We start from the raw sequence: 16,785 nt of genomic DNA, 5'->3' as shown, positions 1-16,785 counted from the left end.
CCAAACTAAAAAGGCACGATTCCTTTCTACAGTTGACTGAAACCAGGCCTCTGTTAATCCTCCGCCACTGATCCATGGGCAGCCTTGAGCAAATCACTTAAGCTGCTATTACTTCCCCTACTTTTCCCATCTGTAAACATTAGTCCTAGGGGGATTTAACTAATGTCAGCAAACAGCTTGAGCAAAAACAGCCGAAAGCATATTTCATTTAGGCAAGAGAACTCAGACATGGCACCGCAGGAATTTGTATATATAAAATGTTTCTGTCATCCTCGCTTTGAACACTGCAACAGAAAGTTAGGTTGGGATTGAGATGAACCACCAGCCACCTTTAAAGAAGCTTACATCTCTGCTCTTTGCACTTGCCTTACTTTCCTTGGCAAAGGTTGCAGCAGCCAAGTCAAGCATTCCTCACTGGTTATTTACCAGCAGACACCAGTATCCTGCACAACCCAACACAGCCTGGCTTTGTGTCTATAGCAAACTCACATTTTCCTTTTGATGTGTAGAGCAGAGATTGAGCTCCTTCATTTTTTGGCTCACAGACCCTTTTCAAAGTGGCAAAACTACTAACTGGACGAATAGCCTTCTCCCCTACATGCTCACTTTCTAGGTGTTGGGGAGATAATTCACGTGGAGGAACTTTCACTCATATGGTCCCAACTTCAAATACAAACCAGGTCAGGGACTGGAAGGTGGAGTCCTCTTCATCAGATAGAGATGAGGACTCCAAACCTGAAGGGCATGGAGCCTATAGGTGCTATAGGAGCCTATAGGTGCTGCTAACCCAAAGAACATGTGGGGTTAGTACCCCCTGCCTGACCTGAGGATGAGGCACTGCCATCCTCGGATTCCACTGCAGCATATCCTGGAAGACCTGAGCCTCCACTGCAGTAGGAGACTACTAGAGAAGGCTGGGCCCAGTGTCTGAAACTCCCATTGTTCTAGGTGCATTTTACGACAGGGAATCTCACGAGCACAAGCAATTTCTGAGCTCTGGGCGCAGTACTACGCCTAAGATTTCCAATTAAAACTGTATAGTGGAAGAAAAGGACCTTTTTCTGCCTCCTCACTTCCAGCTACTCTCTGAAGACTGGGAAGAGACCGTCTTAAGAATATTAGGGGGGTTGGGCAGGGGAAGGACTAGACCATGTGAAAAATGAACATTATATTTTAGCTGCAGTTTTTTCATTTTCAGCTTTGCATTCTTGCTATAAAAAAATGTGTCAAGACATTCTGCTGTTGCACCCACAAACTAGGTTTAAGGTGCCATTGAGCTCCTAGTTTCACATCTCAGTTTCTAACACTGGCTGGGCCGAATCTTGCAGCACAATTTGTGCTGACCATCAGGCTGCACCTGTTGCCATTACTATACGAGGGCTCAGTTTCAACTTGTTCCTTTAAGAGCGATTTCTGCCTCTCCCAGAGTCCTGCTTAGGCTCTACCTGGTATCCTGCCTGAACCTTCCCTTGCCTTACATCATGGCTGCGCCACGCCACACCGCAGAGCAGCGAAGGCACAAACTCAACAACAACTAGACTCGGCAACACTAGCCCTCCCACCAGAGGGAGGAACTGTAGCTCAGTGGAAGAACAAATGCGTTGCAAGCAGAAGGTCCCATGCTCAATCGTATGGAGTTAAAAGGTCCAAATGGCTGGTATTATGAAAGGCCTCTGTCCAAACCCCTGCAGAGAGTAGGGCAAATAGACCGACCTCATATTCTAAGACAGCTTCTTCTCTTCCTTCCTGGCAAATCTAAAATTATGTTTTGCATAGTGTGAATCTGCAGTGGTCCTTTTTTAAAAAACACAAATAAGTGTTGTTATTGGACCTGTGCAGCTTGCGAATACATCTGCAGTTTCTGTTCTGTGAAAGGCAAAGTTTTGAGTGAAATATCCTACCACATCAATCTGCTTTGAAGTGCTTCCTACAATCATGATAATCTGTTCCAGAAGCTGGTCATGAGGAAAGCACCATTTCGAAGCAGCATATGAAGCGTTCTTCCAAATGCACTTTCTGCTACACCTCAATGGCAAACATGCCATGGCTCAACTTGCTTTTCATCTGGCTCGGCTGCTCCGATAAGCCTGCAATTTTTCACGATCTATTGGCTTTTAATTATGTCTCTCAACCCAGCATAACCAAGCGGTGTGTTAGCTTTGCCATTGGAAATAAACAGAAGATGCCTAAATTACTTCAGTACATTTTAAACAGATGCTGGCTGGCTGCACGCTTAGATGTAAAAATGGCAATTATATCTAAAGTGGTCAGCTCGCTAGTATTTGTTTATTAGTCCACCAGAACCAAGTATGGATCCAATATAGCTCAGGTTAGGCTACAGAGCCAGATGATAGTTTTTCAGAGAATTAAAGGTGGTTTAAAGGTAAGAAGCCTCTGATAATTAGGTTTTGCAGGTTTTCGGCTGATCCAAAAACCTTCAAAACCTGGTTCACCAGATACAACAATGGGATAATTAAACGTGTATTGGTCACATGGTAAGTGATGCCTCAGTCAAACCACTTTTCTATCCTCTCATCAACAAGTGAATAGGGAAGTGCAGTGAACATGAAAATTGCACAGGATATTTAAAAATTATGAATATATAATAATGATAATATAATAATTTACAGTATCAGGTGGCAAATGTCACCCTCATTTATAAATTATACTTGCTAATTTTATCCACCCTTCTGCTAAAATAAAAACCTTTCCAACAATATGAAGAATAAGTTAGTTATCTTTACAGTAGCAGTAATTATCACCCATCCTTCACCAGGGAAACTTGCAACAATATAAAAGATAGTGCTTTAATAGCACTTCCATACATCAGAAGACTACATCCAGGACCGGGCAGTGCATATTCAATAAAATGGCGGGAAATTATGTGTAAAGAGCAGTCCCTTGGGTTCAAGCTTTTCATCCTCTATTCAGAACTTAGCCATTGTTGGCGGCAGCAAATACCCTTTGCTCCTGATGCATAGTCCTGCTGGTTACGATCATCTTGTTCTGTAGAGATTTAATTTGGATGATGATACAACCTGACAGCGCCAATACAATATATGAGATGGGATAGGACTTTTACAGACCCTGGTGTCCCATAATACACTGCATGCTTGTGGGAAAGCATCAGTACATTGAGTTCCACTTCTTTCTCTGCTGGGCTTTTAGAACAGGTCCCACACACATGGCAGGCTCTAGGTGAACAAGATGGCAGCTCATCACCAAGAGAAACATGGCAGAGTAGTGGGAAGTGAAGGGGAAGGCAATGAAGTGCAGGGAGAGAGGCTGGCTGAAGGGTGGAGAAGGAGAGCAGGGAAATCCATGACCCCACAGAACTAAGAAGGAAAATGACCGTAAATGTGTATGCAGCGGAGTGCTATGAGGAAAGGATCAGGTTGGAAGAAGCACAGGAAGAGTGAAAATGGAGCCCTAATAATATGCTCCAAGAACCAAAATGGCAACCTGACTTTTTTGTCCTATTGTTCTTCGGAGTATTTTAGAGTTCTGGGTGCCTCTGAATTTGAACTCTACCACCGTAATTGTTCTCAGACAGAAACGGAAGGCAGCACACTATTGCCGGGCCTCTACAAATTAACTTGCTCCATCTATTCAGTGCCATCATTACCTGGGAAATTGTGTCCAAATGAAGAATCAATAAATAAATATGAAGAAGAAATTTAAAGAAAACAAAGTGCCATTAACATTGCAGTAGTATAATGAACTCATAATTCTCAAAGGCAATGCAGCGAAGCCTAGCCGTACAAGGCAACTCCAAGATAAGTAGGTTTGAACCGCTCATTCCAAATCTAAGACGTTTCAGTATTTCAAAGACATATTAGAGAAAGCAAACACCATTTAAAATACTATGTTGTATTTTCCTGGTGCTGAACCACACCATACAGCTAGCAAGTTACTCTTCAAGGGAAAATACTATATTTGTTATGAGCCCAAATGCTGGAATGTAATAATATACAGTGGTACCTCAGGTTACAGACGCTTCAGGTTACAGACTCTGCTAACCCAGAAATAGTATCTCAGGTTAAGAACTTTGCTTCAGGATGAGAACAGAAATCGCGTGGCGGCGGCGCAGCAGCAGCAGGAGGCCCCATTAGCTAAAGTGGTACCTCAGGTTAAGAACAGTTTCAGGTTAAGAACGGACCTCCAGAACGAATTAAGTTCTTAACCCAAGGTACCACTGTATCAGCCACTTTTATACAGATCAAGAACCACCCAAGCCATCTGTAAAATTAATTTGCCAACTTTTGCAAAGCCTTTTGGGGACTATGAAAAAAAATGGCACAATAAAATTATCCCATGTTACCACTTTAAACCCTACCCTCTAATTTTATTCAGTAACATAAGCAAAAAGGGACACCACATCTCACCCCTAAATTAAGTGTTAATTCAAGTACGTACCTAAGTCAATTTGGAGATCAGAGCTTGCCAGCAACTGCATAAGCCAAGCCATATCTGGTCAGATATAACCACAAGGAAGGGAGAGATAAAGAGGAAGCACAACTTGCTCTTCTACTTCTGTGGCCCACTGGATATGAACAGATGATCATGTGGGACAACTACATCTCTTTAGATTGTAAATGGAGGGTTACTTAACTGAATGGTTCTCACCTCCCCTGTACATCAAACAAGGACACCCTGTCAGGTGACTGCTTATCATTGCATATCTGCAGACAAAGCAAAGGAAAATATCTATATGCAAGATAGACTACCTATGGCCCTCCAGTTGTTGACTCCGACTCCCATAAGCCCAGCATAGTCAATATCAAGAATGATGGGTGTTGCTCCCCATTCTTGAGATAGTGGCATAGTAAAGCAGCAATCGAAGGACAAGAGAATTTAAGCAATGCAAAAGCACATGTGTTGCTGATTGCCTTTTCGACCAACAGCTGCAGCTGGTTATTGCATTTTCATGGTTATGATATTTTATAGATATTTATGTGTTTTATTTATTGGATGTACTTTGCTGTTCTATTATACTGTGCATCACCCTAGGCTCCATTGGGAGGAAGGGTGATTCAGAAAAGAAATACATGCATTGATAAATGAAAATATGAATGGGGAAATCCTGAAGTTCATACAACTGCTTACAAGTCCCCCACCACCACCACCACCACCAGCACAAGAAACCAGGGGAGATGCAGAGTACATCTGAACTAGATAAATATCATAAAAACTAACTTTTGCCGCAGCTACCTTTGGAGTGCATTTGTTGTTGTTGTTGTTTAGTCATTTAGTCGTGTCCGACTCTTCGTGACCCCATGGACCAGAGCATGCCAGGCACGTCTGTCTTCCACTGCCTCCCGCAGTTTGGTCAAACTCTTGCTGGTAGCTTCGAGAACACTATCCAACCATCTTGTCCTCTGTCATCCCCTTCTCCTTGTGCCCTCCATCTTTCCCAACATCAGGGTCTTTTCCAGGGAGTCTTCTCTTCTCATGAGGTGGCCAAAGTATTGGAGCCTCAGCTCCATTATCTGTCCAACCCAGGGCTGATTTCCTTAAGAACGGATAGGTTTTATCTTCTTGCAGTCCATGGGACTCTCAAGAGTCTCCCCCAGCACCATAATTCAATAGCATCAATTCTTTGGCGATCAGCCTTCTTTATGGTCCAGCTCTCACTTCCATACATCACTACTGGGAAAATCATAGCTTTAACTATACGGACCTTTGTTGGCAAGGTGATGTCTCTGCTTTTTAAGATGCTGTCTAGTGCATTTAGGGAATAATCAATTGTAGAAAGCAAAAAGGCTAGGAATTAACCTGGAATATTGTTGTAAGGTGTTGTTTATAATAATTATCTATACACTGTGAAGCAGAGTACAATTCTTGGAAAGAAAGGAATGCTGAGCCTCTTGCATGCCAGCAGTAAAGCTTGCACTGACCAGGACAGGACAGAATCAGAGGCTTGCTTTTTGCAGTTGATCCCTCTCTGCTTACTTAGAAGGACGGGAAACAAATTAACAACAGGTACGTACTGTGTTTGAAATTCCAGCTAGACATTGCAAGAGCAGAGTGCAACCCTTGCAGGCATGATAAATGATAAGCGCAAGGGCAGCTGTACCACACTGCAATACCTTTGAGAGGCACTCAGGTAGTAAATCAGGATAATGAAAATTAGACGGCTGCAGCTTCTGACCCATGCATGGGCAGAGCCCCTGTGTGCTGCTGGAGTCCCCCCCCACTACCTCCCACAAGCCAGAACAGGCAGACTCCAGCTGTTCAGTAAAAATGCACACTTAAGATATCCAGGTAGTAGCTTGCTTTATCACCATTCCTTGACAAGGAGGTCTATCAAGGGCATTCTGTTGGGCTGAAAGGTAGACACAGGAAGACCAGATTCAAACCCCAGTTTGGCTCATTGTTTGGCTTTGGGCAAGTCCTTCCCTCTCAAGTCTTGGCTGCCCATCTGCAAAACAATCATATTCATAGACGTCACCCTGAGAAACCAAGCATAGAGACTGTAAGTCACTTTGCTCTGTGAAGTTGCTATAAAGGCTATGAATGCTAACAAGAGGCCTCTGCTTATCTACCTCATGCGAAAGCAGCAACAGGGGTTGTGCAAATGACACAAACATCCTCTTTCCATGCCTCTAGGTCCCACGCAAAATGGGGGAAATTCACACATTTCCATGGAAGAAGCTTAAGCTCCATCAGCAGGGGGAGAAAACAACTGAGAACGCTAAATTGAAACTTACTGGAAGGATGCTAGTGTGATGCAAAATATGTGGCTTGGTGAGAAAGCAATCTACAGCCAGCAGTCCTGAGAATTCAGGCTAGTGTGAGAACAGTTGTTTTCTTTCCTGTATGTCGCCTTGGGTGTTACAAGGTCATAAATATGAAAAATGAACGCATGAATTAATAATTACATACAAGCTCAGTGACTTCAGATGTTCTATTTTGTAGAAATAGAAAGCACAAGTCTCTGAAATTCCTGTTCCTCTGCGGCAAGAGAACTATTGCGCGCCTGGGTTTCCAATGGGCACCTAACCTGACCGTAGAGGGAACAAAGGAAAAAGCTGGACACCATGTTGTGACAGTCTGATAGCAACTTATTAAATTTCCCCTGTAATGTCATCAAGATAGTTCTAACTTCAATTACATCCATGATGTAAGTTTTGCTGAAAATGCCAAAATGAGCTCTGAATATATGGAGAATTCCAAGTTCTCAGTTTGGTATATTAAAATTAAATCCGACTATAAAAAGGCTGCTTATCTGCGGGAAATAACTTTTCTTTCCTGTTAGACATATGTTTTCTCAGCTCAGATTTCAAACCTCTGACCAGTAAATTCTTTGAAATTACAGCCTCTGTGTATGTAGATCAACCCAAGTCGAAGACAGTGTGCACTATATTCTTTATTACCCTTTATGCATTCACCTAGGAGTAGGTTCCTCCATTCATTCCAGAATTTTTAAAGTGGAGTCACTGGATCCTGCAATAGGATATTTCCAGATCCTGTTTCAGTCTCTCATACTGTTCATTGCTAGTCCATGGCATGCTCTATGCAAGAGTCACCAACACAGCACCCAGGAGCACCATGACATATGGGATGGCATTCACTGGCACCCCCAGGCAGAGACTCCAGACTTCAAGCTTTCATCTTCCTTTTTTAAGGAGTTAAGTCTCTACCTCCTCCCCCCAGATAGCAAGTTATGAAGAAATGTGTGCAGGAACCTTTCTAAGAGTGGCATCAGAGCTATGATTGATAAGTGAGTTGCTTGGACACCAAGCAACAGGAATCTCTGGATTCCTAAAGATCTGCAGTTTCCTCTTCGCCTTTACTGCACTTTTCCTGCTTCTTTCTTATCATCTGGTCCTTGGGATCTCCATAGTTTGTCCTCTCTTTCTCCCTAGCAACCAGGATGCATCTTTTCTGTGGTGGGTTTGCTTATAAGTTATTTTTTGCCAATACAGCTCCACAATCAGTATTCCCTCAAAAAGGCTAATGCGAAGCACAGGGAGTACAGAATGGCAGCCTAGGTTTTGGTTTTGGGTTGGCATTGGGCAAAACTGGGCTCTTTTGCCCTTAACAGACTGTATGGCAGGCAGAAATTAAACAGGCTTAGTGTTTTCTAATATGGAAAAGTTTCACCATGATTGTAGTCTCTAATTTTGTTTTATGCCATGCTCCACACAGCAGCCATGTTGTGTTATGCTATGCCCTCATAGCAACCATTTTGTGACTGGCTCCCACAGTACTCTCCCATAATTCAGTACTGTATATGCCTACTAGTCCAAAAAGATGTTGACCCCTGGCTTAGCAAAGAGAACAGAGACCCAGGAGGAAGAATGAGACAGCCACTAACAGCCTTCTAGAACAAATGAACTAGTAAAACCAACCTAAAGCAAAATCAGAATCAACAGGGGCCACCATTACAAAACCCAAGAAACAGAGGAGGCCTTCTTTATGCATACGTCCTTATGGTCTGATCATAAATCCTGTAAATCCTGTGGGGGAAAACAATGAGGCTACCTTCCCTGACTTCAATGCACTTTGGATCAGGCTTGTATAGAGCATCTCAGAGTAAATATTATAGAAAAGCTGAAGATACACTAAAAGTAAACAATGAAAGCAGTCCCAATGTTTTGACAAGGCCCTCTCAGGATGTGAAATCCAAAAACTAATCCTGTAAAGTTGGGCAAGTGAATTGCATTTAATAAAACCCTGTGTCTGATGAAGAAAGCCCAGAGTTTGCCAAAGTTCAGCATTCAAAATAAGACTAGCAAACAGATTTATTTTTACACACACATACACCAATACACTTTCAATTTTCCAAGCTGTTTGCACCACAGATTTGTGAAATATTTGCTTGCATAATAAGAATAATTGCTATTGTTACTCTGTTGGCAAAGAGGGAGTTAAACATTTAAATGCACTTTAAGGTTTGTGGTGGATGGAGATAGATCAGTAGTGCTTGATCAATAACATCCTGCTAGGCTGAAATTAAATGAGTTCTCAAAAGATGCTAAGGACAAAAGAACAAAACATTAATTTCTCTTTCTAATGTGAAAAGAAATGATAGAAATTATGTGGAAGATAATTTATGAACAGACTAAATTGAGGGCTTTGTCCTGCGTTCTTGCAACCCAGTTCACACAGCATTTTAACCAGGGATTTAAATGAGTTTATCGTGAATTTTTAATGCATATTTACTCAGACACAAACCCTCTTGCCTTCAGTGGTGTTTACTCCCAGATAAGTGATGTTGGATTGCAGTCTAAGTCCATGACTACCTACAAAAATACTTTTTCTATGGTGGCAACTCATACTGTACAGTATGTGGAAAACTCTCTACCCCCAGTGCTTAGGTTACCTTCCCTTTTATTTAACAAAATGTATCTACTGCTTACTCAACAGAAAAACTCTAAGCATTTGATTAAAACATGAGTAGGCAAACTAAGGCCCGGGGGCCGGATCCGGCCCAATCACATTCTAAATCCGGCCTGCGGATGGTCTGGGAATCAGCGTGTTTTTACATGAGTAGAATGTGTGGTTTTATTTAAAATACATCTCTGGGTTATTTGTGGGGCATATGAATTCGTTCATTCCCCCCCCCCATGTAGTCCAGCCCCCCACAAGGTCTGAGGGACAGTGGACCGGCCCCCTGCTGAAAAAGTTTGCTGACCCCTAGATTAAAATGATTAAAAATAAAAACAAAAGCAAACATTAAAAACAACCTGATGTATTTTTTGTCAAAATATAAATAATACCAGCAATTTTAAAACAGCCATATATAATAAAAATTACCTCTTAAAGTTACATGTCTAGGTAGACTTACCTAAACAAAAAGGTTTTTAGCAGCTATCAAGATGAATATAGTGATGGTGCCTGCCTTTTGCCTAATGTCAATAGGCAGGGGGCTACCACACTAAAAGATCAATTCCTTGCATGCGCATAATGGACATTGCATGGCACTTGTAGAAGTGTCTGTTCCACAGACTGAAAGGATCAAGTGGGAACATAAAGAGTGAGCTTCACTAGCAAAAATCCCTTTTTTAAACAAGCTTTTGATTCTGCTGCTGCTGCTTAACATATTGATTTTATTTGCTGCTGTTTTTAGCTTTTTCCATTTCTGTAATCAGCAGTAATTTCTCCCTTACAAAACAAACTAATGTCTTCATTGTATAACTTTTTACACAGATGAGCAGTACTATTAAAATAAAAAAACATGGGCCAAGTGAGATCATCCAAAAATCATAAGCCAATAATAGGAACTGCACGTGTTATTCAATGTTTAAGATGGAATACATACACAGACACTCAAAAGATGGTAAAGGTGCTGTTTGATGCTGCCCCCTTTTGCCAAGCAAAGTCAACAGCCTAGATTTCCACTAAAACTTTTCACAGTCGGTATATCTTTTTCACAGCAAAACGTGTTCAAGGAAAATGATGAAACCCCAACAGATCTCCAGACAAAGTCTGTCACGCATTTATCAAGCTTTACAGAAGTGAAAGCTGGTGATGCACTCATAATACATACACCTGACGACAGATGGTAGCAGAAATTCAAGGATATGGGACTCCACAGTGTTCATTCTGCTTGAGTGCCAAAGACCACAGTAACTCTGAAAAACAAGGCCACACCTTATGTTCTAGGATCAGCAGCGTGTCATATATGGGAATAAGGAGCAATCCCTTAACACAACAGTGTGCTAAGTATGAGCAGCCTGGCAATTCTTAATGCAAACTTCAACAACGGAATAAATTGTTCTCGAAACTAATGCCACCAGAACTCGTTTAAAACAATTTTGCACAACATCTGATGGTACTACCAAGTTGTACCCCAACCCAACAAGGAATGTCAGGACAACAAACAACTAATATATCTGGAATGATTAAAATAATAATAATAATAATAATAATAATAATAATAATAATACCAATACCACCCCTGCTGACTGATCCAACACTCAAGGCTTTAAACGCATACCCTCCCCTGCCTGATCTGTTTTACTCTGCAGAGTCTATTAATCATACAATCCAATCTGAAAGAGGAGGGGAAAGTTTCAGTCAGAAGGAAAGAAACATGTGATTCAAGAGGAGGTTGAAAAAAGAAGCAGCTATTTAAAAACCCTGAGTAACTTGCTTAAATATCAGCAGAATTATTCACCTCCCACCCCAGTCTCTCTGCAGTTGCCAACTAGAATACTCTTCTTCGCTTGCCTTGTAGATCAGACATATGAAGGAAGTTTAACTCCTCCACAAGCAGTTCTGTGATGGGCACAGCTCACCAATTCTATAGATTCCCTTCCCCTAAAATATCAAGAACTAGCTAGAAACCTTTTTCTTCCAAGGCACCCCACACCCTTCCATTCGATAACCAAATATTTAGAAAGAGATGGGGAGGGAGGGAAAGACATGATAGCCAGACTTCAAACTCATTCAACTGGATGCCTTTTCTGCCTGCAGTTCAATCAATGCCATGAAAAAGAGGAATTAATTGGGGGGGGGGGGGCAGAAACAAACTTTGCCTTCCAGTCAGAACATGAACTTGTGGGGAAATGTTTTTTTTAAAAAAAATAAGCATGATTTTGGAACGGAGGCTTCATTACACCATTTTGTCCCGTCCTGTCCCGTCCCCCCAACAAAACCCACAGAGAAGCCAAGTGCTGAAAGTCCACATGCCTGGAAACTGAGCAGAGTGAGGATGGGATGGATTTTGTTTTAAAGTGCAAGGATGGATTTCTAAATTCAAAGTTGCATGGTGTAAACCTGTGCAGATATGGATCTTCACACTTTGCCTCCCTCCCACCTCCACTCCTGTCCCAAACAAGCAGGCATCAAGAATTTGCTGCAGGAGAGAGCTGTCAGGCTCTTAAATGTTCTCTTACAACTCACCCCCTCCTGCTTTTTAGTGGAAACATTCTGAATGAAGTAGCACACCAATGCAGCAAGTGGAAGGAACAGTTAAGAGATCGAAATCAGCAACTTCAAATAAAAATAAAAGTGACAAGGGAAAGAGGGTGCATGTCTTGCATCTACTATGATCTGTTTGGACTTAGGATTTCCCCCTCCTTCTATCCGCTCCCCTTCCTCTTATTTCCAACAATGCATAAAACCAGAGAGCCCTGCAAGCTTCTCTGCTTCCCTCTCTCCCCTCCGCTTTTGATCTTCATCAGGACGTGAGCAGAAAGTTAATGGGCCACCCCTACCACAAAGGCAAATTACCACGTGAACAAAAAAAGAAAGAAAAGGAAAAAATAATATATTTTGCTTCTCTACAGACCCTTCGCTCCCAGGCATCCCACCCTGCAATGTAACCCCCAAGCTATCTTATTGCTTACAACCCCCACGAATGGAATGGGAAGCGGGGAGAGAGAGAGAGATTTAGACGGAATCAGGCAACACTAACCGAGCTTTTAGTTAATTTCCTCTTCGGCGTCTCAACTGCTTGGAGACCACCCCTGGTTTCCACAACCGCCGCTAAAGCCGGGGGGGGGGAGTGCGCGGAGAACAGAGGGACGTCAGGGGACCCCTTAACCTGGTACACTGCACGTTCAAGACTACAATGCATCCCAGAAGCCATTAAGACAACAAACAACAGACCACCACGGCCAGCCCGGCTCCATTCCCCTTGTGCTTTTGCTGCTAAGGGGGACTAAAACAGACGAGGCCACGCAATGAAGCAAAGCTTTTCTTTCAAACTCGCTCTTCAAACAAAAAGGCTTTGCGTCTCCATCCTTCTGCCGAGGCAACTACACCTCCCTCCCTCCCCGGACTCCTCCCCCCTACCCCCCAACAACTCCAAGTTCCTAAACTTTGCAACTTCTTCATGCACGTCGAATGCGGAGGGTGGGTAGCATATTTTAAAATATTCTCCCCCCTCGCATGCATGCCACCACTCATACAGTGGACGCGGTTCTACTTACCCTTTGTTTGAGGTCTCCAGGGCGATAGAGCTTTTGCAAGCGTTCACACGCACATCTTTACACTGAAGGAAAATACCGCGGCGGCAGACGTAATACGGTGGGGGGGGGGGTCGCGCAGAAGATCCCAGGAAAACAACAGCCCTCGAGAAAGCCCAGCGAATCCTACAATCTGCCGTGGGGGCCTCCTGAGTCCCGATGACCGCCAAGCAAGCAGGGTCCGCTGCGAACTGCAGCCGCCTCGGAGTTTCGGCTTGAGTCCACCCTCCTTGTTTCCCTTCTCTCTTTCTGTCCCCCTCTCCCTTCCAGCCAGGAGCAGTCCAGGCTCCTATCAGAAACGCTTCAACCCTTTTCCATCAGGAGGGGAGGAGACGGAGACGCTGGGGGGGGGGGGGTGGAGGGAGGGAGCAAAAGGGGCTGCCAGCTCTCACTCTGCGCTGATGTCAACTAACCAATTCAAGAGTTAACAGGGCACTTATTTACGCGCAGCTCCCCACCGACAACCCTGGTCGTGGGAATTAAGATATATGCCGAAGCTTCCACTGTTTGATAATGGCTCTTAAAGAAATCCGGCCAGCGCCTCTTTGGAAATAACGTTTGGGGATGTTTTTGAACTCTGTTTTGAGTGCATGAGATTTTCATCAGTTTTTCTCACCCCGTTTACATCCTAGAACGATCGCTTATACCGAATCTGATTTACCGACCGCGTGGTTTGCCGCTGTTACTACCCCACCCCCGTTCCCGCGCCTGCCTGCCTATATGGCAAGCCCGACAGTACGAGTTGCCTTGCAAATGCATGGATGTTCTGTGCTGGGTGATTTACAAAAGGGCAAATGACCAAGGACAGAAATGCAAAAGGAAACGGGGGGGGGGGCGGGCGGCTGGAAGAAGCAGGCTACGAAATGTGCATTTTCTTTTAATTCCTGAAGCGTGGGGTATTATTCGAAATCAGAACTGATAGCTAGGCAGAGAGAACTGCTGGCGCTGCTGCTTACCGGGGAGAAACCGGACTGAGCTGGCGGGGGAGAAGCGTTTGGAGACATTGAGAAGGCGGCTTGAAAGAGCAAGGAACTTCCAGCGAGTGGAAACTTGAGCCCTTGTAAAATAAACAGAAGATCTTTGCCCTCTGATCGCCTTAAAAGCAGCAGCAAACGCTGCCCCCGAGCTATCCACACTCTTTCCCCCCACCCTTCAGTGTATGGGCAGGTGGGGCAGTGTTGCAATCCCACGGATAGCAGAAAGCGCTGAAAAGCGCGGCTTGCAGCAGAAACGTGGACCGTAGAGGGCAGTAAGGGGCTAATTAAAGAGACGCCTCAGCCCATCCCCTACCCCTTAGGTCAGATTTGGAGGTGCGGTATTTGAGAGACGAGTCAACCCCTTTAATGGAACGATTAGAAAATCCATAGGAAGAACACCCAAGCGCGCGCGCACAAAAAACATCGATAAGTAAAACCAAAAAAACCGCCTATTTGCAACGGAGAAAATATATATTTGCAGCACAGAGAAAACTGTGTACCTTGCTCTGGGCATCGTGCCTAGGGGGCGCTTGGGAAGCAGCGAAGAAAACAGGCTCCTGTCGCCGCCCACCGCCTCGCCCGGACAATGTGCGAACAGATCCCGAAATCGTTTCCACTTGGAAGTCGATTGTGTTGGTTTCAGAGAAACTCGCTTCCAATTTTTTTACGTGTTTTGGTGGCTACAATTCTGCAAACACTTACGCGAGAGTAACACCCCCCCCCCGGGAACTCAACGGGGTTTTACTTCCGAACAGAATTGTAGAGTTGGAAGGGACCCCGAGGCTCATCTAAGGCAACGCTCCCCACCTGAGTCTCACAGTTGTGCACATTTTTAAAGCTGTAATCCCAGGCACGCTTGATTTGGCTTGCAAATCCTCTCCCGCCGTTTCAGCCCTTGGTGCTACACAAGCCTGCATTGCTTGCATACGGACCCATCCGAATATAACGCATCTCTGAGGGAGCCTTGAGGAGCAAAGCCAGCCTCTCTGCTGCTGCTGCCACCTTTTGAAAACAAGCCGCCCTACAGCGCATAGAAGAGAACGGAGGAGTACAGTTTGTTGCGCCCCACACATTCCAGAGATATCGAATGGAAAACATTCGTATTATAAAGGTCATTTGCGGGAGGGGGAACCCTACTCACAGTAAAATGGCCCACTGTTTAAACTGTGGGGAGTAGGGGGGAAAGACCTTTCCAGCCGGAGATCAGCCTCCCCTTCCGAGGAACCACCGAGGGCGCCATGCTAGCGGTGGGCGGAGCCAAAGGCAAAAGTGGCGGGAACAGCAAAAGTAAATCTCACCTCTTATGCTTCTACTCACATACTGCTCTCTGTTCTCCATCCAGTAGAAGCAAGAGACAGTGAGAGTTCAAAGACACCTTTTAGCCACACAAAAAACATTCAGGGTGCAGAAGCAAGGGGAGACTTCTGGCGACCAAATAGAGATGCCTAGAAGACACATTTCTTCCTCAGGCGTACAGTTTCCCACCCCTGGGAAGGAAAGCTTAATGCCACTCTTACTTGGTTTTTCCTCAAAGGGGTTGTGGGGGTACACTTCTTTCTTACCCACTTGTTTGCAAATGCCACTGCCTCAGTTTCTCCATAAGTTTGGAATAATATTGACCTTCATGTGGTGCCTTGGCTATGAAGTTTATATATGACTCTTTGAATTTGCTTCAAAGTAAGCATGCATAAGGTTTCATGGTACAATCTTGGGCAGCCATGGCCAAACTCGGCCCTCCAGATGTTTTTGGGACTACAATTCCCATCATCCCTGACCACTGATCCTGTTAGCTAGGGATGATGGGAGTTGTAGTCCCAAAATATCTGGAGGGCCAAGTTTGGGGGTGCCTGATCTTGGGCATGCCTACCATGAGCGTAGCCAGGATTTTTGTTATGGGGGCAGGCCTTTTGTTACGGGGGGGGCAGAACCTCAGTTTCTTATGTATTTTACTGAATTTTATTGATTGGCGGGCAGTTGCCCCTCCCTGCCCCCCTAGCTACACCCATGATGCCTACTCAGAAATAATCCCTAATAGGTTCAATGGGGCTTACTTCCATGTATGTGGGTAAAGGACTGCAGCCTCGGTTAGCTTTCCCATCCTCTGTGCTAGAATGCTGCCTACTAGTACATTTTTTTAAGTTTCTCACCCATTTTTATTCTTTATTCACTTATATTTATGTGTCCAGGAATCAAAATGTTTAAAAATAATCCATTTAAGTTTAATAATCACAAAACTTTAAACATGCTGAATTGGGGGATTTCACCCATAATTTTGCTTATTGATCACTTTGCCCCAGTTAATTCTGCACAATAAAACAATCAACTCAGCTTCATTAACTATGCACCCTCAAATCAGTGAAGTATATTTTTGCTGTGTTCTTAAGCTGTTATCTGTACCTTCCTAACGCTGCTTGAAGCAGCCAATTAAAAATCCTATTACAACCTGGATAACAAGTGCAAATAATAAAGCAAAATGAGTGCACTGTGCTGTAATCAATTTGCTATGTGTTATTTTTAACAGTTTCTTCAAGCGTTGCCATTTAAAAGGCACTAATATGAATTCAGGATTCTTATGCATTTGTTTTTTGGCTATTTAACTCACTGGTATTTGGCAGGGCTTTTTCTTGAAGCCGTGAAAAATTAAAGGTTATTTCATGAGCAAATATCCTAAAATAGCACACTTTTTCTCAAATAGTAGTAATAAAGTTTAATGTCTAATGCAGGATGGCTAAACTGTGGTGATCCAGATGTTGCTCCAGATGTTGCCACAGTTCCCATAACCTTTGGCTGCGCTGCTTGGGGCTGATGGTCCAGCAACATCTGGAGAGCCATAGGTTTCCCATTCTTGTTCTAAACATGGAGGGGTGATACACCATGTGAAATGCCAA

At 43.8% G+C, this 16,785-nt stretch overlaps 1 protein-coding gene across 7 annotated transcripts in view; it reads right to left on the bottom strand.

Annotated features, from left to right (window-relative positions):
• The window catches only part of SEMA5B (semaphorin 5B), a 350,137-nt gene extending 335,454 nt beyond the window's left edge, over positions 1-14,683 (bottom strand). For 2 of the 7 annotated variants that reach the window (XR_014503687.1, XM_083406848.1), the window contains exon 1: positions 12,885-13,242. The gene's annotated coding sequence lies outside the window, so the exon portion shown is untranslated. Of the gene's footprint in view, positions 1-12,367; positions 12,644-12,884; positions 13,245-14,397 lie in introns of those variants that run through there. The other 5 variants (XM_083406853.1, XM_083406850.1, XM_083406846.1 and 2 more) reach the window with 4 other exon arrangements.
• Between the last annotated feature and the right edge of the window lie 2,102 nt (positions 14,684-16,785).

Source organism: Podarcis tiliguerta (genome assembly GCF_965153285.1).
Source record: "Podarcis tiliguerta genome assembly, chromosome: 1".
NCBI lineage: Eukaryota > Metazoa > Chordata > Lepidosauria > Squamata > Lacertidae > Podarcis > Podarcis tiliguerta.
This window is presented reverse-complemented; position numbering and strand designations above follow the sequence as displayed.